Source organism: Ambystoma mexicanum, chromosome 1q (genome assembly GCF_040938575.1).
Source record: "Ambystoma mexicanum isolate Mex_15411 chromosome 1q, UKY_AmexF1_1, whole genome shotgun sequence".
Classification (NCBI taxonomy): Eukaryota; Metazoa; Chordata; class Amphibia; order Caudata; family Ambystomatidae; genus Ambystoma; species Ambystoma mexicanum.
In genome coordinates, this window is record NC_090922.1 from 231567978 (window position 1) to 231591580 (window position 23603).

Below are 23603 nucleotides of genomic sequence, written 5' to 3' on the forward strand. Positions count from 1 at the left end.
GCCTTTTATTCGTTGTATCACTGGATTCATCAATGTATGGAATCCGTCGCATATAGGTTAGTTACTCTGCTATCCAAGTTTCCTGTAGACAGATAATGTGATATTTGTCTAACTCGTTTTTATTAGATTGATATAGATGGGCAGATCCTATAGTATTCCAGATACAGAGTGATAAAGAGTGTTGAGGCAGTAGTTGTTATCTTTGCCCTTTTCTTGTGGAATTCAAGGAGGTAAAGGACTGTTCTGTCTCCATCCATATAAAGTGCTTGGTGTTGTTGGTGCGTGGCACACTTCTCTTATCCATATAGGCGGTTCTCTGAGTCCTGATGCTCGCATCAGCGGAGTACTCCCACCGTTTTTGAGATAATGCATCTTGCCTGTACACAGTCTCTTTTTCTTGTTTTATTCTTGGTTTTCTTTGTCTATGTCAACTGTCATCTATACAATACAGATTCATTATTCTCCCTTTTCCCAGCTGGTCTGTTTTGGATCTGCTTAAAGGCATGGTCTAGTAAAAAATGTTATTTAAAAAATAAATAGGCAACATAAAAAAAAATACTAGCATTCTCTTTTTTAAAACTTCCTATGTAAAATTTTGAGCTATTCAAGCTCAAAATTCACAAAAGCAAGCACATGGGCGCATCCATTTTGTGAAATGGAGGCCCTCCTGTGCTGGCTTTTGCTTTTGCGGCACTAATGAAGGAAAAGCCAGCCAGCTGTAGTAAACAAAAGCTACCGCTGGGTGGCTTTCCCTTCATTAGTGCTGTACGCGGAGGACGGGGACCGGAGACCAGAGCAGGAAAGCTGCAGCTGAATCTCGGTATGTGCTATTTATTTTTTTAAAAAAAAATAAGCACTAGCTGCGTTTTTTTTCTAAGTTTTCCGGGCTGGAGGAGCCCGGAAAACTTAGAAATGAAACCGCAGCTTTAAAAACGTTGTATTTATGTTTGCGGTCGCTTTTGAAATGACCGTAAACATAAATACAACGTTATTGTGTTGGAAAACGCTGCAGTTTTTCTTTCCAAGTTTCTCAGGCTCCTCCGGCTCGGAGGAGTCTGAGAAACTCGGAGAGAAAAACTGCAGCGTTTTCCAACACAACCGCGTTGTGTTTCTGCCTGCTGTGGCTATCACTTTGGGTCTCCGGTGCTCCTAGGGGAGCACCGGAGACCCAAAGTGAAAGCCACAGCAGGCAGAAACACAACGCGGTTATGTTTACATGCCACGTAGTGTTTCTACCTACAGCTGATTTCCCATTTGGGGCTCTCAGGCTCCCCATGGGGAGCCCGAGAGACCCAAATGGGAAATGGTAAATGCTGCGTTGTTTCTGCCTAAATCTGCTTTCCCATTTGGGGCTCTCGGGCTCCACGTGGGGAGCCCGAGAGCCCTAAATGGGAAAGCAGATTCAGGCAGAAACAACGCGGTTGTTTTCCGCAATGCTGCGTTGTTTCTGCCTGAATCTGCTTTCCCATTTGGGGCTCTCGGGCTCCCCATGGGGAGCCCGAGAGCCCCAAATGGGAAAGCAGATTCAGGCAGAAACAACGCGGTTGTTTTCCGCAATGCTGCGTTGTTTCTGCCTGAATCTGCTTTCCCATTTGGGGCTCTCGGGCTCGCGGTTGTGTTGGAAAACGCTGCGGTTTTTCTTTCCGAGTTTTTCAGGCTCCTCCGAAAGTTTATTCCATTTCAAACCAAATCCATCCTCCATTGCACGCAAGTTGTCAGCCATCGACTCCGGACGTGTGACCCTGTTTCTAAGCGTGTCACTGCACTGGTGCTGCCAATAAAGCCCTGCTCCGGGGCCTCAAGCCTCGTTCCGGGTCAAATGCTGATGCCACCTTGGAACCTGTTTTTGAAACCCTACTTGCTGCCCAGCTTCCACTGTGTGCCAGTGGGTGTCCCTGGGTAGTCTGGTTGCGTGTAACAAGTCAATGTAGCAGAAATGATCAAACCATATCCTAGAATAGCAGGTCATGCCTGCACCAACTGCGGTAACGCATGTTGGTTGGGCCGAGCCTCTTCCCATGCTGTAGTGATTCATTGTATTTTGTACGAGCTAAGCCTGAGGCTATAAAGGCTCTGATTGCTGGACTAACCAATGACATTTTTCTCCCACGCAACCCATTGATAGAAGGGTAAGGCATTAACACTTATGTTGGGGCTTCTGTGTGTTGTAAGGCCCCCTGGAACCTCATCCTCCCTTGCCAAGAGAGGTGCTGACTGCCTACTATGCAAAAAGCACCCACTGGACCAGGTTCATCTTATCCAGCTGATAATGCTGCACCATTAAATAGCACTTTCTATTAAGCACTTTACGTAAAACATATATATATATATAAGATATACTGAGGCTGGCATTTGTTTAATGGACCTTGTAAGGACAGAAGAGTGCGTTGGCCTTGCCTGTGATATGCAGCTCACATATTGAAAACAGCAACGGGCCTCAAACCGCTGAGCTATCTCTCATCCCAGTGGTACCCCACCTCCCCAACTCATGGAGATGAAAAGCTGTGTGAGGCCCACCTAGCTTTGGATGTGTCACAGCAGTCTAAGCAGCGGTGGACTGGGAACCAAATGAGGCCCTGGAAGTAATTTTTAAAAGTGGCTGTTAAGTGTTCAGTATAGACCATCGCTGAGCAAAGGACTTCAGTATAAATGTCAGGCAAGGAACGTAGGCAATAAATCAGGAGCGGAGGCACGGATGTGTCAACAGGTCTTTAATCAAACGAAGACTGCCGTATGTTAAGAAAGGAAGAAGGCAATGAATATGGCAAGGGAAATGTGCACGGAATCGCACAGTGAACAACTTTGAATCTAACAAAGTGCATACAATACCCAAGACTCGTGTATACTAAAACCCAGGAGTGCAAATAGAGTGAAACAATAATACCAATATATGAAAAGGGATGTGGGGTAAGCACTTAGAACCTCCTTATGACTGAAAGGAAAGTCGGCAAACTCCTTACCCACTATGCTATTACAGATACTGACAGCGCTAAGCCCGCGTAGAGGGCAAGCAAGGACAGGATCTGTGAGCTGACACTCTGGATGATACTGAATAAGGAACTTAGAAACAGTACTCACGAGGACCGGAAAGACCACTTGAATGTCAGTAAACCCACAAAACCCAGTTGATGAAACAGGGACCCTGAAGGCTATAACAGCAATGGGTGGAGGAAACTAAATACATAAGACCCTAGTCAAGGGGCAAGTAGGAAAGGTGATTTTAGAATAGAGAGGAAAACAAAAGGCATTCACACAGGGACTAGTTACAACAGCACTCCACACCTAATAATCAATGGGAAATAAATGTAGAAGTGCAATGGAAAACATGGAATGAATCCCAATACAAAGTAAGGATCAGGAGCAGGGAAAATGATATCACAAAAGGAAACCTTTCCCATCCATCCAAGGAGAAAAGGCAGGAAGCTAAATCTATAAGGGGAAAGACTAATGCATCAAGTTTTTCAGTAGCAAACGACAGCATCAAAGAAACAGAGAACACAGGCAAATTGGGCAGCATCAAAGGGTACAGCACAGAGAAAGGCTGCCTGCAGACAGAGGAAGACAGAAAGGGAAATCCAGAAAGCAGAAATCAATTAAGCACATAAATCCGAAATCCAGGGCAGAAGAACAAGAAACAGGAACTAGGAACGAGGCACAAAAGCTAGGAACAGGGAACAAGGGACCAGTCACAACAGGAACACTGCAACAATGACCAGCGCTGGACTGAAGTAAACTGAGGCTTTTAAAGCTCCTTAATGAGCACACCCCTCAGGTGTGCCGCCTGCTGCACCTACAGCCGCAGGTGTTGCCTATCCTCCACCCAACCTTGTCCTGCAAGGGAGGAGGTGAGGCAGTGAGCCAGGCATTCTGGGAAGTATAGTCATTAGAGTAACTTAGCATGCTGGCTGCCAAAAACCTGGAATGGATCCGGAAGGGAAGTAACTTGGAAAATAAGGTTGTAGCGCTCCCAATTCGACACAGCACTGTAGCATAAGGTTTGGAGGAAATGTCCAGTAGGGAAAAAACCCCAAAACATGCCCCCAAGTGACGGGAATGGGAGCGAAGGGAGCGAGGGAGGGGGTATAGTACCCCCCTCCCAGGGCCGACTCCAGGCGGCCGTCACCCGCACAAAACATCTTCCTTCCATGACAGGAGCGCTTTGTCTTCGGAGGTGGCACTGACGGAAACGATGACCCGCGGGCAGAAGGAGAGGGACTGGAATGAATAGAATCAGGCCGCAGTCTAGAATAGCCATAGGCAGGTTTTCGGTGAGGAAGAGACTCATGGGTCGAAGAAAGGCATGAAGGACTTGCAGGACCCGAAGCAGAGTTGGAAGGTCCAGGAAGCTCAGTCTCTGGGAGCGAACACTCATACATCATTGAGGAGGGAGGCAGGCTGGTGCAACATGTTTTAGACAATGGTAGATGCTCTGGTAGCCTCCCTGCCGAGAGCGGACACACAGGAGGTGAGAAAATAGCAGGTTTCAGGAAATGTTCATGTTCAGAAAAAGAAGGTGACGGCCGAGGTAGAGGTTCGGATCTTCTCCCATCATCCATCTGGTTAAAGGCCTGTGGTTGAGGGTGACCAAGGTTCGACTGCATCTGTTCCACGCCTTGGGGGCCTGGAAGTCCAATGGGTTGTACGAGGCTGGCACTCCTGGTGTCAGTCATGTAGCCACCTTGTTGCACGTGGGATAAAACCGCAGGGACGTTTGGCATACCGATAGGAGTGATAGACGCAGTACTTGGTACATCAGGCACACTCGCAGCAGGAGCAATAACAGGCACATCTTCAACTGCAGCAGTCATACCCTTCTTTTCGCTACTAGCACCCGGATGGTGCAGCAGCTGGGGGGCCATGCCCGTCCCCTCCCTCAGGCTCATGTGGGATTCGGCAACAAAAAGGCTGTCAAGCGGCTGATCCAAACCGGCCCCCAAATACGAACCATCCAGCCCGTAATCCTGGTCGGCTACTTGTTCGGTGTCTGGGCCATGGCGGATGGTATCCGTCTCCCTCTCGTAACACTCCAGGCAAGTCCAACGGCCATGCATGTAAGGCCCTCCCGAGTCGTGATGCAGCTTGATGTTTCTGAAGAGAGAGCTGGCAGAAGTCTCAGACTCAGATGTTGCATATTCGGGAGGCGCTGATTCTACAGTCAAGCAGTTGGGAGAATCAACTTGTGTAAAAGGCAGGCCTTCTGGTGATCCTCCTGAAGCATAAGAAGGGCAGGCTGGACGTTCATCCGTAATAAATGGTTGGGATTCAGGAGGTAACTCTGAAGTAGAAGAATATGCAACATGATCAGACAGAGTAGACAGGTGCACCTCCGATATTGGCAGCGAGGCTGAGCAGGATACAGGTCTCTCATGAACTGAAGCCAAACTAGCAGTAGGCTCTGGGACCGAAGACAGACACTCAGGATGTGCTACCAGAGGCTCCATGGCTGAAAGATAATCCGCTGGAAGAGTCACTGTAGCCGAAAACAGGCATGTCAGAGGAAATTCAGAGGCTGAGGACATGCAAGCTGGAGCCGTCTCGTTAGCTGAAGACAAACTTGTCAAGGTCTTTGGCTTTGACCACGTACATGGTGAAGGCTCTTGAGTGACTGGCAGACATCGCAATTGTTCATTGATTGAAGACACGTTTGACAATGATGACTGCAGAGCCATGGACTGGATAATCGAAGAGTCAATAGTTGTAGGAGGACAGACTGAAGTCCCAGAAGTCGACAGACACATTTGTGGCTCAGGAATGGAATGCACCTTTAGAGCGGCTGACTCCTTGGCACCAGTAACCAAAGACTGAGCTGTACCCCTGCCGTCCCTCTCCTTAGTGGATGACACAGAGTCTCTTTCTTTGTAGAAGTCAAAATCAACCAGAGGAATCACCATAGTAAAGTCTCTGTTAATCAGGATTTCGTCAAATGTCCATTCCTCTGTCTTAGCTTCTGAAAGTGGCATATTAACAATCAACAGTTCAGGAATTGCCTGCCGGGTCTTTGGTTCAGTATACTGTGGAATGAGTCCATCAAAACATGAATTCTGTACTGTCTTTGACTGTTCGTTGTGACAAAAATTGGCAGAAGGAGGAGCGAACACAGAGGTAGCATCGTTTTCCACATCAGCTTGAATGTCTACTTCAGTCTCAGCAGCTAGATCAAGGGCAGAACCTAAGCCTACAGTAGTGACTGATTCTGTGTATGCCATCATTGTGGATTGTGTTTGGAAATCAGAAGCATGTATGTGTTCAAGCTTAGAATTATGGCAAACTGCTACACAGGAAATCTTAGGTAAAGGAGTAACTTGTAAATCCTCATCTAACAGCAATTCCTGACAAACGGTAGAACAATTGTCAGAACCTGTGCCCTGAATAAGTGCTGTGCTAGAAAAAGGACTTTCACTCCCAAAAGATTTTAGATATTGACAAGTATCATGACCTACAAAAACCTCCGCACTCAGGGACTGAACAGTATTCACTTCATCAACGGATAAAGTTTGAGGTGTATTCAGAAAAGACTGTAAGGTCTTATTCTCCTCTTGTAAAGTAATGTATTCTTGTTTTAACTCCTCAAGTTCAGCTTTTAGCATGCCCCGCCTTAACTGTACATCCCTATAAGTAGGCACAGGGGAAGGCATGGTGGCATCAGGGCTGGATCCTGCCCTAGCCATCCGGATGTGCACTGATTGTACATTGTCATTTACTGCTTACAGGTTTTGTGATCTATACTCTCTCTTACCAACTTGGTCTGTGTTTCCCTTAAGCAGACTACTGACATCAGACCTCTTGGCATTAGGGACTACAGTAAGTACTTGTGCAGAGGAGTAAGCAGTAGACTGAGGGCTGAAAACAGAAGATATGCAATGAACCCCTCCATTCTTTATGTTTGAATCATGAAACTGTTCAATCTGAGGTAAAGCACAACCGGAATCATGGGGTTCAAGAACAGACGTACTCGTGTGTAGTAAATCTTGCAGTGTGTTGTTTTCCGCTTCTAAGGCTTTTGCGGACATAGAATCTGGATCAAAATTAAAGACAGAACTAGGATCAGGCAATGTACGATGGGCCATCCTGTGGGAAAAATACTTTGCACGTAAATACCCATTTGTAACAAGGAGTTCATTTAAGTCAAGATCAGTGATTTGATTGTCACAGGTAAACTTAAGGGAAGCTTTCTGTACAAACTTGTTAGTGGCCTTGCTGCCTTTCTTTCTTAAACTGGCCATATTCAAACAGGAATAACGGCTGGTCATTCTGTTAAGAAAGGAAGAAGGCAATGAATATGGCAAGGGAAATGTCCACGGAATCGCACAGTGAACAACTTTGAATCTAACAACGTGCATACAATACCCAAGACTCGTGTATACTAAAACCCAGGAGTGCAAATAGAGTGAAACAATAATACCAATATATGAAAAGGGATGTGGGGTAAGCACTTAGAACCTCCTTATGACTGAAAGGAAAGTCGGCAAACTCCTTACCCACTATGCTATTACATATACTGACAGCGCTAAGCCCGCGTAGAGGGCAAGCAAGGACAGGATCTGTGAGCTGACACTCTGGATGATACTGAATAAGGAACTTAGAAACAGTACTCACGAGGACCGGAAAGAACACTTGAATGTCAGTAAACCCACAAAACCCAGTTGATGAAACAGGGACCCTGAAGGCTATAACAGCAATGGGTGGAGGAAACTAAATACATAAGTCCCTAGTCAAGGGGCAAGTAGGAAAGGTGATTTTAGAATAGAGAGGAAAACAAAAGGCATTCACACAGGGACTAGTTACAACAGCACCCCACACCTAATAATCAATGGGAAATAAATGTAGAAGTGCAATAGAAAACATGGAATGAATCCCAATACAAAGTAAGGATCAGGAGCAGGGAAAATGATATCACAAAAGGAAACCTTTCCCATCCATCCAAGGAGAAAAGGCAGGAAGCTAAATCTATAAGGGGAAAGACTAATGCATCAAGTTTTTCAGTAGCCAAGGACAGAATCAAAGAAACAGAGAACACAGGCAAATTGGGCAGGCAGCATCAAAGGGTACAGCACAGAGAAAGGCTGCCTGCAGACAGAGGAAGACAGAAAGGGAAATCCAGAAAGCAGAAATCAATTAAGCACATAAATCCGAAATCCAGGGCAGAGGAACAAGAAACAGGAACTAGGAACTAGGCACAAAAGCTAGGAACAAGGAACATGGGACCAGTCACAACAGGAACACTGCAACAATGACCAGCGCTGGACTGAAGTAAACTGAGGCTTTTAAAACTCCTTAACGAGCACACCCCTCAGGTGTGCCGCCTGCTGCACCTGCAGCCGCAGGTGTTGCCTATCCTCCACCCAACCTTGTCCTGCAAGGGAGGAGGTGAGGCAGTGAGCCAGGCATTCTGGGAAGTATAGTCATTAGATTAACGTAGCATGCTGGCTGTCAAAAACCTGGAATGGATCCGGAAGGGAAGTAACTTGGAAAATAAGGTTTTAGCGCTCCCAATTCGTCACAGCACTGTAGCATAAGGTTCGGAGGAAATGTCCAGTAGGGAAAAAACCCCAAAACATGCCCCCAAGTGACGGGAATGGGAGTGAAGGGAGCGAGCCGTGACACCGTACCAGGCGGTAACCCCGCCTCTTCCCTCACGTGGGGCGCAGCCCACTGTCAACTGCAATAAACAGAGGACTGTTCCTCTGAACACATACTAACAATGAAGGTAGGACATTACATCTCCCCCCTCCTTAAACAAACACTTCAACGGTATTCAATTGGATTCTTCAATCCATTTGGTGGGTCTGCGGATGACCCTCTTGGATGGGCTGCGCACCGGTGGGGCTGATTTTACCGGTGTGCTGTCACCTTCACTGCCACTGTCATCAGCGTCTCTTTCCTCTTCATGATACTCAGAGTCCTTATCCGATGAGTCATCTATCGCTGCTGTTGAGGTATTGACAGTGGTGTCGGTGCTGTTGAAAGCCTTGAAAAAAGATGAATTCCTGGTGACTGTGCCACTTGGGCTAACGGCAGTTACCATCGACCCTTGGATGTGAGTCACTGTCATGGGGTCTGGCTTAAAAGCAGATATGTCCTTCGTGACCTGCTTTTGCCGTACTAGTACTTGGTCGCCAATGCAGAGAGTGCTAGGTCTGGCACGTCTTCTGGCATCTGTGTATTTCTTCATCCTGTCCTTGCTTTCTTGATCTTTGCTTCGGGCCTTCTTTATGTGCGTGGACTCATCCTTTGCTCGCACATGGTGGGGAAGTCTTGTTTTGATGACACGCCCGAACATTAGCATTGATGGGCATTCACCGGTTGAGCTATGCGGTGTGTTCCGATACTCTCGTAGTAAGGTACAGATGGCTTGCATGAATGATCCATTTGTGATGGAGCAGATCTGGAGGGTGCGTTTGAGGTTTCCCATGAAACGTTCCACCATTCCATTCGCCTGTGGCCACAGTGGTGTGACTTTGTGGTGTTGGAAGCCTAGATGTTCTGCGAACATGGCAAAGTCATGGCTCGTGAAGGGGGGTCCATTGTCGGATTTGACTCTGGATGGGATGCCATAGTCGGCAAACGTTTTGTCCAGCGCAGGTATGACAGATTGTGCACTGGTTGAGTGAATCAGATGTACTTCTGGGAATCGCGACATTTCATCAAAGATCACCAACACGTATTTACCGTTTGCCAGCGGCCCAAACATATCCACTGCTACCTCATCCCACACTTGCAGCGGCATCTCCGATGCTTTGAGAGGCTCAGGGAACGTGCGCGGTGCCAACGCCTGACATGCTAGGCATTTCCTTAGTAGTTGTTCTACCCGTTCGTCTATGGACGGGAACCATACCTTTGTTCTCAGTTGCCTCTTGGTCGACACTATTCCTCTGTGTCCTGCATGGGCGATATCTAGTACCTGATCTCGCAGGGTTTCTGGAATGACTATTCTGTTTTCTTTTAATAGTAGGCCTTCAGGTGATGTGGATAGAGTATGACGGACAAGTTTGAATGTGCGAAAGTGTTGTTCTTCTTCCGTGGACAGGGAAAATGCCCCTTTTGGTCTGTTCTGCCATTTATTCGATTTTAGGCAGGATTGTACTGTCTGGAGTAGTGCGTCCTTTTGGGTTGCTTCCAGCAGTTGTGCTGTAGTGATGTATTTGGGTAGCGCACTGCTGATCAGGTACCTTAGATATTGGTTTGCTTTGTGTGATTGGCGCTCATCTTGAGATGGAAGTGGGTAACGTGATAGAAAATCTGCGGGATTGTTGTCTTTGCCCGGTTGATGTATTATCTTGAATGAGTACTCATGTAGCCTCAGACCCCATCTGGCAATTCGTGGTGGCATTCTTGCTGTCGGTTTTCCATAAATGGTGGTGAGAGCTTGGTGGTCCGTGACTATGGTGAATGGTCGTCCATACAGAAATAGATGATAATGCTCGCACGCCCACACTACCGCTAAGCTCTCCTTTTCAGGTTGGCAGTATGCGCATTCTGTCTTGGAGAGGCTGCGGCTGGCGTAGGCTACAATTCTCTTTGGTGAGTCAGGTGATGCTCCGCGCCTGGATTGTGCTAGGATTGCTCCTAGTCCAACTGGGCTAGCGTCTACTGTGAGTTCCGTGTCAAAGTCAGGGTGGTAATATGCCAAGCATGAGGCCGTTGCGATTCTTTTCTTGATTTCTTGAAATGCTTCTTCACATGTATCCGACCACTGGAATTCTTGATGCTTCCCGGTTAGTAGTCGAAGGGGCGTGCTCACTGAAGCGAAATCTTGTATATATCGGGTGCAATAGCTCGCCATTCCCAGGAATGAGCGTACTGCTGAAGCTGATGTGGGTGTGGGAGTCTCAACTAGTGCTTGAACCTTTTCCGGATCTGGTTTCAGGCCACATTTTGAGAAGATATGTCCAAAGAATTTGAGAGTGGATTTGCTGATTTCGCATTTATCCGGGTTGAGTGTGAGGTGGGCATTTTCTAGCGCCATGCAAACTCTCCTCAGTGTGTCATCATGGCGCTCTTGCGTGGTACCGAAAATTAAAATGTCGTCCGAGTAGTTTAGACAGTTGGGGATGTGTTTTATCACTTGATGTATTTCATTTTGGAAGATTTCGGCAGCCGAGGATACCCCAAAACTGAGCCTTTTATATCTGAACAAACCTAGGTGTGTTGAGAAAGTGGTGATGTATCTTGAAGTAGGGTGCAACTCTAACTGGTGGTATCCCTTAATTAAGTCTAACTTGGAGAACACCTTGGATCCATGCAGTAGGTGCATCATATCAGTCATTCTTGGGGCCAAGTGTTGTTCCCGCTCTATGGCTACATTCGGGGCCCTCATGTCCATGCAAATGCGAATGCTGTCCTTGTTGTCTTTTTTTGGTACGGGTACAATGGGAGACACCCAGGGAGTTGGTCCCGATGCTGGCTCTATGATGTCCTGCTGCAGTAATGACTGAATCTCGTCCTCCACGTGTCTTTGTATGTTTAGGGGTATGCCTCTGTAGTGTTGCGCTGTCGGAGGTATTTGAGGATTGATGTGTAACTTTACTTGTTTGTCCTTTAATTTTCCCAACCCCTTGAACAGGGAGGGAAACATTTTTTTTATCATATCCTTGGGGCTGGTTGTGTATGCCGACATTATTTGATACATGATTTGAATGAGTCCCATTTGAATCGCAGACTTGAAACTCAGGATGCTGCCACCTGGCACGTCCCCTTTTGTGACGTATATTTTGATCTTTTGATCCTTGTCTTTATACTGACAGTGTGCCATGAACATCCCTTGGCAGTTGAGAGGCTTATTGGAGCCATATGGATATATTAGTGTGTCTGCTTCCTTCAGTGACTTCTTGTAGTTGAGTCGTTTATAGGTCTCATCATAAATGACATTAACTGTTGCCCCCGTGTCAATCAGGAATTCTTTGTTTTGCCCATTTATTTGTAGTAGCAAAGTGGGACTGTATTCCGCGGCTACGCTGTTTCCAATGGCATGCACGTATCCCCTTTTTCTGTCCCCGCTGGATGAGGATGAGTGCGAGTTCCGTCTTCTGAGAGGCGAATTTTCTAGATACCTGATCTTCTGTCTGGAATGTCTCCTTTGCGAGTCATGTCTGGTGCTGATGTGGCTCGCGTGTTCTCTTCTTTCTTCCCGCCTTCTCTCCTCTCGTGGCATGTCGCGGGATGAGCTTTGAGGTTGGTGTCTGGATACTGCGGGTGACTGTCTCCTGCGAGATCTCGGGCTTTCTCTTGTTGAAGGTCGGTCTAGCCTCCTCGTGTCCCTGTGCATTTCAGTCGGCTGGAAGAAATGTATGTTTCTGCATACAGATTGAAAGTGGTTTTCACCTCCGCACTTCCGCACTTGTCACAGTTGTGTCCGATGGCAGGACATGGACCGACGTGTGGAAATTTAAAACCGCACCTGTAGCATTTTTTTTGTTCAGTGGGATGTGATTCTCTTGATGTTCTGATGGGGCATATCGATGCAGTGGAGGCGGACTGTGTGATTTTGATGTTATCAAGAGATTCTGTCTGTTGCATGAGGGCAGAGTCAGCACGTGCGAGTTGTAGTATCTCTTCTAATGTCCTGCTTTTTTGCAATAGTTTCTTTCTGAATTCCTGTGATGCGCAGCCGGCAATGGTTTGGGACTTTAGTGCTTCTTCCGTTGAGTATCTGTCAAAATCACAATATTTCGCTCTTTTTCTTAGACGCATTACAAAACTGTCCATATTTTTGCTGCTGTCCTGTGTGGAGGTGTAGAAAATATGTCGTTCATAGTCGACATTTCGCAAAGGTGCGAAATAGGCATTTAGAGCATCAAAGATGCCTTGAAAAGTGTCTGTGTTAGATTCAGGCATTTCAAAAACGATGTCCCGTACTACTGGTCCTAGAGAGTGGAGTAGGATTCCTCTAAGTCGGCGCTCCTCCCTTACCCCTGATGCGTCTATGTAGAAATGCAGCTCTTTGAGCCATCTGGCCCATCTGGGGGCAAGGCTGCTTGTGTCCGACATGTCAAATGGTGGCACAGCTAGTAGTTGTAGGAATTCAGAGCCACACTCGTCTTTGTGAGTGGCTTGGCGAGGTGTGGAACTGGAGGAGGGGCTCAGGATTCCACTGTCCGGGTTATCTTCAGACATTTTTGCTTTCTATTTGCTGCCAGTGGTGCCTTGTCTGTCTGCTGTTGGCACACAGTTTTGTAATCAAGTCTATCGGAAGTGAGGGTAATTGTGCGCAGGGGAGCGTCTAGGTAAGGCACCGTGCTTTTATCTGAAGCACGCGCACGTGGTTGGGCCTGTTCGTATTGCCGTGTCAGTTTCGAGAGAGCCGCGTGCTTTTTTTTTGGGTGCACGCACACGTGGTTGGCCCTAAATGATAATGTTGTGGCAGACTTCCTGTGGAGCTCGATGAAAATTCGCGCGTGAATGGGCTTGAAAACAGTTCTTTGACTGCGCGTCGGAATACGCGTGATGCTGCAGCTGGTCTCCACGTGTATTATGCGGCGCGCGTAACACGTGGGTTGTCAATTTCTGCCTGCTCGAGCGAATGCTGCTTATGAGCCGGGGCTTCTTACTTGAGCGGATGCTTGCGCCGCGTGTGTCGTGAACGGCTCCGGTGCTGCAAATCAGGCGGCTGGAGTCCTGGAGTCAGTGACTGATGGCTGGCAGGACCTTCTGGCTCCGGCACCGTTTCATGAAAACCTCGTTGCCATTGTTAAGTGTTCAGTATAGACCATCGCTGAGCAAAGGACTTCAGTATAAATGTCAGGCAATGAACGTAGGCAATAAATCAGGAGCGGAGGCACGGATGTGTCAACAGGCCTTTAATAAGACGAAGACGTACCAGGCGGTAACCCCGCCTCTTCCCTCACGTGGGGCGCAGCCCACTGTCAACTGCAATAAACAGAGGACTGTTCCTCTGAACACATAGTAACAATGAAGGTAGGACATTACAGTGGCCTCATATTACACATTTTCAGCAAGCCCAACCTTTTTCCTATAAGAAATTTGAAAATAATATACGTTATTGTAATTTCCTCTGTCTATGGACATGCAAATACGAGTCCACTTTCCCTGTCTCCGTGTGTAAGTGAGAGGGCGGGGTTACAGCCAAAAGAGAAAGCAACCGGCAGTCGGAATAAAGCAGTTGAACTGACACACGTGAGTCTGCCTCCTTGTCTGATATTGTATTGAATGCTGAATATAACCTTTAACAGTTATCACACAAAAAGCCCCAGGGTGCAGAGGCCTACCATGCAATCCCCCGAGTTCCCCATAGGCCAGCCCACCCCAGCGTCTACGGAAAGGGCCCAACTGTGCCGACAGGCAGACTATGAATATTAACTTTCTTTCTATGTTTTAATTTTACTTTCACCTGTCCGTGATCTGTGATCCCCTCTGCGTCAACCTTGTATCTCATTCAACCTGTGTTGTGCGCACAAACTACTAAATGTTTGCAATAAATGAACGCGTGGACTGCACTAACTGTACTGTCTGTTCCTTACCCTTAGACAAGTGCAGAAAACACCGGCAGCGTGCTCTAACCCATGTTGCATGGTATGTCGACTTTGGAAAGTAGACAAAACCTATGGACTTCACATATGCAGACAGGAAGTTTGTTAAACAGACGGATTGCACCGCAAACAAAAACTGACAGCATCCGATCTACCATCCTTGAATGCCCCGGACACTCCTATATTTATCAACCTGCTTAGCATCACAACCCCCCCATTGGTTTGCCAAGTGCCATTTCTGCAAATCATTGCAGGCTGGCCCTGGGCGTGTGGAACCTTTGCGGCTGCACTTGGCACCCGCGCTTGCAGCACTATGGCCCCCCCCGCACAGCGCAGCAGGTATCCCTCATGGGCCATTGTGATGAGGCTGCAGACACACACACGGGCGGCCCATGCTACCGGCTGCCAGTGTTGCCAGGTCAGAAGGAAAACGTAAGCTGAATTCTCCTTTAAAACAAGCCCAAAACATGCGGCCTCCCAACCAAATAAGCTGAAAAAACAAGCGCACCTCTAAAACAAGGTGGAAAGGTCTCAGAAATTGAAAAATAACTATAGCAAAGAATACATACATAGAGCACAAACATAATATGTTAACAAAAAGCATTTATTAAAATGATTTTCTAACAATTGGTGTCTATTTTAATTTCTTGTATGTGTGCAACTTATAAAAGCACATCATTGGCTTTTGGGATCCTTGGCTGCTCTGCTCCTTGATTCGTCGCTCACCTCTGGTCCTTGGCCCCATTGCAGGTACCTGCCAAGTAGCCATTGTACTTCATGACACTGAGCCAGTCCAGGCATTTCCTGTTAAATGCTACGACTGGTATTTTATATCTTCCCATTATAAGTATGGGCCTACAAGGACCAGTATGCAAAGTGAAAATCCAGGACTAGCTCATGGCGACACGCATGACATGGCCCCCCCAGCCTCATCCTTCCGGTATTGGGAAACCTGGTTGATCGCTCTCCTCTGGTCTTTGGTTCATATAGTACATCATCCCTCTGGTCATTGGCTCCCTCATGACTTGCTCCTCTAGTAAATCACTAGCCCGCCCATTGACTGCCCATAGCCATGCTAATCCCCAACCCTGTTCTTGCCCCTCCCTGCCCAAAACACCTTCTCATGGGAACTCTTTGAGCTCTCTTTAATCAAGCCTTACCATTAAACTTTGCACTCGATGATGACTTAATTTGAACTGTAAATGCTAATGGTGTAATAGAAATGTCTCAACCTGGTCTGCCTTCAGCCAACCAAGTTTAAACCACTGTATATGTCCTTCAGTGAAGTTATGTTAACAGTTTTTGGCTTTGGTAAACATATCAGGCATTTGCCAGGCACTGCCATTAGATGCCCAGGTACTTGCACCATTTTGCACCTGTTACCGTTCATACAACTAAAGACAGCAGTGCCTAGCAAGAACCTTTCCCATGCCTACACAAAACCCCAAATGATTGTCATTGCCAATGCTTGTTTCCATCATGACTAAACTACATGTTGCCGTAAATACCCTGTGTTTACCTCTTGGCTAGGTAATACGACTTCAAAGGGTCTCTCATATTGAAAGAGCCCATCAATGCAAATGCCTCCACACAACCTACAATGGGAGAACTGGTAATAAAAGAAAGGAGTACTTGCAGTTCGTTAAGGGGCTGCAGACAGCCCCATCCAGAACGCTGCATGGGACTTCACATCAGCACGAGCCTCACAGCGTGTGCATAAGTGGTTACGGGAGGACAGGCTGTTAGTCTTTCATATTCCATTTTTTTTTCTTTTTTGTAAATGGGGCCAAGCCAGACAGGGACTGGCAAACAAGCGGAAAAATAAGCACACATTTAAGGGAAAACGCGGACAAGCGACAAGCGACCTGCAAATATTATAAGCGACTTTGGGCAAAAACAAGCCAATAATAAGCGGACATGGCAACACTGCCGGCTCCTGCAGCAGAGAGGTTAACACAAAAAAGGACTTTCAAGTCATTTTTTTTGTGGCAGTGTGCAACAGTAACTGCCACCCATGGCCATTGGCCTATCTCCACGGGGATAGGAGAGCAGCCACTGGGCAGGTGGAGCTGGCGGGACTGTACAATGTAACAGTTTGCCGGTGTAACATCACTTTTTGCTATGTGTCAGAAAATCCTATACTGCTGACTGAGCATGCGTGCGCATGTCAGTCATTACTTAACGGATAGGATTTTTTGACACCAGGAATGTGGTGTGCCTGTCTTTCTGGGTTCCCGGGGGTGCAATACATTTAACTTTATGAGAGCCAGGCTCACTCAAATAACAGAATACGGTGAAGCCGTGTCACTAGCAACTCCAAAAAGGACGTAAAAAACACAAACCCAGCAGACGGAAGAACCTGAACCCAGCGGCCACTTTGTTTTATAGGCTCCCAGGATTTTAGTAACCACTAAATGTGCAAAACATATTAAAGAATCCATCAAAAATGTATGTGTATGGGAACTAAGTGCATTATTTACGTGATAAAAATGCACTTAGTTCACATACATGTACATATTCGTGATAGGTCCGGCTGACTGCGCATGCTCAGCGCTTGGGAGGAAGCCTGAATTGAATATACGACACAATGGGGACCTGCACTGACAGCAGCTCCAGCGAGAGCCCACCTATCACACGGGCTGAGCCCAGCAGTAGACCCAGCCCTCCCAGCTCTAGTGATTGCACTCAGGCAGCCACCACTGGACTTCTCTTCCCTCAGGGACTGGGGCAGATCTCCTCTTCTCCATGTAGTCTACACAGCAGTAGCCCCGGCTCCAAGGATGGCAGTACACAGGCCTCACACACGCCAAGGACTGGCAGTGGCTCCTCCTAGCCAACAGTCTGTGTAGAGAGCAGTAGCAGTCTTTCCAGTTCAGACTGGCCTAGGCTTCCCACCAAGTAACCCAGGAGCAGCCTCAAACATGGCATGTTCTAATTATAGTGCCTTCAGACCACCCTGTGCGCTGCTTCGGCTGCACCTGATATTCCTTTTCAGAGCAGCACTGCCTCTCTGATAGCCAAAACAACCTGTGGTGTCTTTCTTTGCTAGAGTGTACAGTATTTCAGTCTCTTGTTTCAGGGAGTGTGCATTCTTTGCTTTGAGTGTGAGCTGTAAAGGCTGAGGCTCCACCTTACCAGCACGATAGCGACCCGATTTGGGGGGTGGTCATAAAGACCAAGCACTGAAGCCCACTGAGGTTGTTGGGGAAACTAATGACATTGGTCTTAAAGAAGTTGCTCTTTACCCACTGAGCAGAGTCACTAAAGTAGGTAAGCAGAGCAGAACACGGCACTAGGCCCTACGTGTGGGCTGAGGTCATCAGAGGTGGACAGGGCAGCACCCGCAGGGAAGCACGCTAGACACAGCATTGGAAGCGCATCAATTCCTATCTTTAAGCATTTCATGCTGGAACCTGCGCTCAAATTCATACATGTGTAGGCAATTGAAATTGTGATAGGGGTGTTAGGACTTACATGTCAGGGGAGTGATTGGATTGGTGTGGTGTGGGGGACAGGAGACCACTCGTTCTCACAGCACTCCTTTAGAGTGTGATTTCAGATGAAGATAGAGTTCACTGCTTGCAACACTGAGGGTACACCAGAATAGTCTCATTAGTGTGTGAAGTAGTTGGAAGCCTCCACACAGGTAAGTTTGCCCCCGTCACCCAGTCTCCGACGTTTGCCCCACTCTCAAGCATGGGTATAGGAGGCAGAGTGGAAGCAGCGGGGAAGGTGCACATGCTTGCATCCGTAGTGGACAGAGGGTAGAAGATGCCTGGAATGTGCACATATCCCAGCATAGATACAGAACTCAGATTAGCAGCATCAAAGAATATACAAGAACTCAAGCACGGATACAGGAGGCAGACTGGAACAGTGAGGAAGGTACACATGGTTGCATGGGTAGCGGACCTAGGTTAAGATACCAGGAAGGTGCATATAGCCAAATGTAGACCGGGACTAGAAGAGGGACTTGGTTTTCAAGTGCTGTTGCAATGAGTGAGCAAGAAACAAATGACCCTTTGGTGTGCAATATATGAGAGCGCACTGAATGAATACAGGCAGCAACACCAAAGCCAGTTAAACCACAAATGACAAAGGACGCAGTGTTGTGCGCTGCGGGTGCACAAGATGCTGGCCGACCTGCCGTTGGGCCTACACTTCCGCTATACAGAGTGTATGCTAAGTTCTGTCGATGATCGCCTAACAACAAGACACTGAAGCCCACTGCAGGGAAGAACGCACTGGCAAAGGGCACAGTGTTGTGTACCGCAGGTGCGCAAGACACTGGCCGACCATCCGTCAGGCCTACACTTGCGCCACGCAGATGCAATGTATGCTGAGTTCCAGCGACGATCGCAGAAAGACCAGGCACCAAAGCCCATTGTCGTGAAGCCCACTCAGGCAAACAGTGCAGTGTTTTGCGTCGCAGGGGCGCAAGGTGCTGGCCGCCCATCTGTCGGGCCTACACTTCCACCACAAAGATGCAACGTATGCTAAGTTCAGGGGACGATCGCATAAAGATCAGGCACTGAAGCCCACTTAGGTGAAGCCTGGGCAAGCAACGGGAGCATGCTGTAGGATGCAGGTGCGCAAGACGCTGGCCGACTGTCCATCCGGCCTACACTTCCGCCACGTAGATGCAATGTACGCTAAGTTCCGTGAACAATTGCATAAAGACCAGGCACCAAAGCCCACTGTGGCGAACCATAAGGATTTTCTGATGGGTTGCAAAAAATGACATGACAGGGTGTCAGATTTTCCTACCCCGTCACTTTTTCCTACCACTGCGTAGATTATCAAATGTGCCCGCTGTCGGTAGGATTTTCTGATGGGTAGCAAAAAATGACATGACAGGGTGTCAGGTTTTTCTACCCCGTCACATTTTCCAAACTCTGCGTGGATTGTCCAATGTGCCTGCTGTCGGTAGGATTTTCTGACTGGTAGAAAAAATTGACATGATAGGGTGTCAGATTTTCCTACCCCGTCACATTTTCCTACCTCTGCGTGGATTGTCAAATGTGCCTGCTGTTGGTAGGATTTTCTGATGGGTAGCAAAAAATGACATGACAGGGTGTCAGATTTTCCTACCCCGACACATTTTCCTACCTCTGCGTGGATTGTCAAATGTGCTTCCTCTTGGTATGATTTTCTGACGGGTAGGAAAAAATGACAGGTCAGGCTGTCTGATTTTCCTACCCCTTCACTTTTTCCTACCTCTGGGTGGGTTGCCCAATGCCTGCTGTTGGTAGGATTTACTGACGGGTAGCAAAAAATGACATGACATGGTGTCAGATTTTCCTACCCCATCACATTTTCCTACCTCTGCGTGGATTGTCAAATGTGCCTGCTGTCGGTAGGATTTTCTAACGGGTAGCAAAAAATGACATGACAGGGTGTCAGATTTTCCTACCCCGTCACATTTTCCTACCTCTGCGTGGATTGTCAAATGTGCCTGCTGTCGGTAGGATTTTCTGACAGGTAGCAAAAAATGACATGATAGGGTGTCAGATTTTCCTACCCCGTCACATTTTCCTACCTCTGCGTGGATTGTCAAATGTGCTTGCTCTCTGTAGGATTTTCTGATGGGTAGGAAAAAATGACAGGTCAGGCTGTCATATTTTCCTACCCTGTCACTTTTTCCTAGCCCTGGGTGGGTTGCCCAATGCCTGCTCTCCGTAGGATTTTCTGACGGGTAGCAAAAAATGACATTACAATTCCAGTCAGATTTTCCTACTATAGGATTTCTCACCTTGCAGTTGCTAGCCAGCCCAGGTGCACTCTGCAGAGGGAGACGATAGAAGACTTGGCTTCAGCGCCTAGAAGGACAGCTGGACTCTGGAACGGCTTTCCATTCCCTGCCAGCTATGGCTGGGTTGTCCTGAATGGCCTCTCTTGGCAGTAGCTCTCCATTCCATGCCAGCTATGGCTGGGTTGTCCTGAATGGCCTGCTATGGCAGTGCCTCTTCATTCCCTGCCCTGTCTGGCTGGGTGTCTCTTTCCCTGATAGAAAAGTCCCCGTGCTGGGAGGAGCTGGCACCGTGGGCTCTGGGGACGATGTAAAATGGCTGTTGGAGAAAGGGTAATGCAAATACAGATTGCGTGGCGCGTGTGTGCGCTTTTCACTGTGGCGTGTGCTGGGTTCTAAGGAGGCGGGCATGGGCTGTCTTTGATTTCTGCCTCGTTTTTCCAGGGAGAAAATGCAAATTGCTGGTACTGTACAGAGCTGAGCATCCCTTGCGGGTTTCTTATGACGTTTTCCAGTGGGTTAATGCACCTGCATCAGTCTGTATATGGAACCTGCAGGTCACAGGTTTCAATCCCTGCGAATCAACCTCTTTTTATGTAGGAAAAGCGAGTGCATTTGAGTCAAATTAACGACAGCTGTGCAGAACCTCAAGAAGCAATTGCTATTTGTGATTTAGATGTATGGCTGTTAAAGTCAACTCATTGCATAACGGTAAAACAACTCAGTGGGTTGAGCGATTGCTGAAAATATATTTGCGTGGCCTGCTGTCTGGGATACTGGTCCTATGAAGCGTGGCATCTGCGCCAGCTTGTGCCCGGGAATGGGAGAATGTGCTGCTGGCATTGCGGAGGTGGATGTGTTGGCATACAATGTCCAGGATACAGCGAGTTTCCTACAGTGTGCTGTGCCATCTCAGGCCGCAGGACGGTTGGGTAAAGGAGAAACTGCTGCCGATGCAGAGCTGGGTGTCTGTAGCTGGGGGACGCCCAGAGCAAGGACCCGCTTTTATCAGTAGAGCAGGCCGGCGTGGGCCGAATGCTGCGCAGCCTAACGGGTCATTTCCCTCAGCGTTAAATCCGAGTATAAGAGCATCCTCCTCTTCTACCATGAGCTGAGAACAGGGCGAGTCGAAGGATTGGGCGCCAGCAGTTTGCCACTGCCAATGCTGCACCGGAATAGACAAGGTGTTATGCAAACAGAGTCTCTGGTCATCAGAGTAGTCCCGAAAAGGCGCCCTTAGCAGAGGTGCAGTGGCAACGTTGTATGAAGTCAGGACTCAGGAGATCACATATCAGTGACACATATTTGTACCCGTGTTGTCCTCTGTTTGCACATTAGCTGCCCTGTGTCTGCACCGCACTGCACGTGTCGCGACAATTGTTTGCACCTGCATTGTCAGTACATTTCAGCTGTGACGTCCTGAGTTTGCACATGCAACGATAACATTTTTGAATATGCGGTGTCCACTATTTACACGGTACAGCGTCAGGAGTTTGCATATGTCGGCGTCAAGAGTTTGCTTATGTGATGTTTCAGAAGTGTGTGCATGTGGTGCCAGGAGGTTGCACGTGGCGTTTCATGAGTTGGCACATCAGGCGTGAAGTGATGGTTTTGTCACTTGTCAGGAGTTTGTCCAGCAGGTGCCCGGAGTTTGCACTTATTGTTTCAGGGGTTTGCACATCTGGTTTCAGGTGTTTGCACATGAGGCGCAAGAAGTTTGCACATGTGTTTTCAGGTGTTTTCACATCTGCTATCAGGTGTTTGCACATGTGTTAACAGGGATTTGCATATGCGTTGTCAGGAGGTTATTTATGTGGTTTCATGTGTTTGCACATCTGTTGTCAAGAGTTGGCACATGTCCTGTCATTTGTCAGGACTTTGCGCATGTGGTGCCAGGAGTTTGACTGAGTGATTTCATGTGTTTGCACATCTATTGTGCAGTGTTTGCAGATGTGCTGTCATTTGTTAGGACTTTGTGCATGTGATGCCATTAGTTTGACTGAGTGGTTTTATGTGTTTGCACATCTGTTGTGAAGTGTTTGCACGTGTAGTTTGTGCATGTAGTGCCATGAGTTTGACTGAGTGGTTTTATCTGTTTGCACATATGTTGTGAAGTGTTTGCACGTGTAGCTTGTGCATGTGGTGCCATGAGTTTGACTGAGTGGTTTCATGTGTTTGCACATCTATTGTGAAGTGTTTGCAGATGTGCTGTCATTTGTCAGGACTTTGCACATGTGGTGCCAGGAGTTTGACTGAGTGATTTCATGTGTTTGCACATCTATTGTGCAGTGTTTGCAGATGTGCTGTCATTTTTTTAGGACTTTGCGCATGTGATGCCATTAGTTTGACTGAGTGGTTTCATGTGTTTGCACATCTGTTGTGAAGTGTTTGCACATGTAGTTTGCACATGTGGTGCCATGAGTTTGACTGAGTGGTTTCATGTGTTTGCACATCTATTGTGATGTGTTTGCAGATGTGCTGTCATTTGTCAGGACTTTGCGCATGTGGTGCCAGGAGTTTGACTGAGTGATTTCATGTGTTTGCACATCTATTGTGCAGTGTTTGCAGATCTGCTGTTATTTTTTTAGGATTTTGCGCATGTGATGCCATTAGTTTGACTGAGTGGTTTCATGTGTTTGCATATCTATTGTGCAGTGTTTGCAGATGTGCTGTCATTTTTTTTAGGAATTTGCGCATGTGATGCCATTAGTTTGACTGAGTGGTTTCATGTGTTTGCACATCTGTTGTGAAGTGTTTGCACATGTAGTTTGCGCATGTGGTGCCATGTGTTTGACTGAGTGGTTTCATGTGTTTGCACATCTATTGTGATGTGTTTGCAGATGTGCTGTCATTTGTCAGGACTTTGCGCATGTGGTGCCAGGAGTTTGACTGAGTGATTTCATGTGTTTGCACATCTATTGTGCAGTGTTTGCAGATCTGCTGTCATTTTTTTAGGACTTTGTGCATGTGATGCCATTAGTTTGACTGAGTGGTTTCATGTGTTTGCACATCTATTGTGAAGTATTTGCACGTGTAGTTTGCACATGTGGTGCCATGAGTTTGACTGAGTGGTTTCATGTGTTTGCACATCTGTTGTGAAGTATTTGCACGTGTAATTTGCACATGTGGTGCCATGAGTTTGACTGAGTGGTTTCATGTGTTTGCACACTGTTGTGAAGTATTTGCACATGTAGTTTGCACATGTGGTGCCATGAGTTTGACTGAGTGGTTTCATGTGTTTGCACATCTATTGTGCAGTGTTTGCAGATCTGCTGTCATTTTTTTAGGACTTTGCGCATGTGGTGCATTTAGTTTGACTGAACGGTTTCAGGTGTTTGCACATCTGTTGTGAAGTATTTGCACGTGTA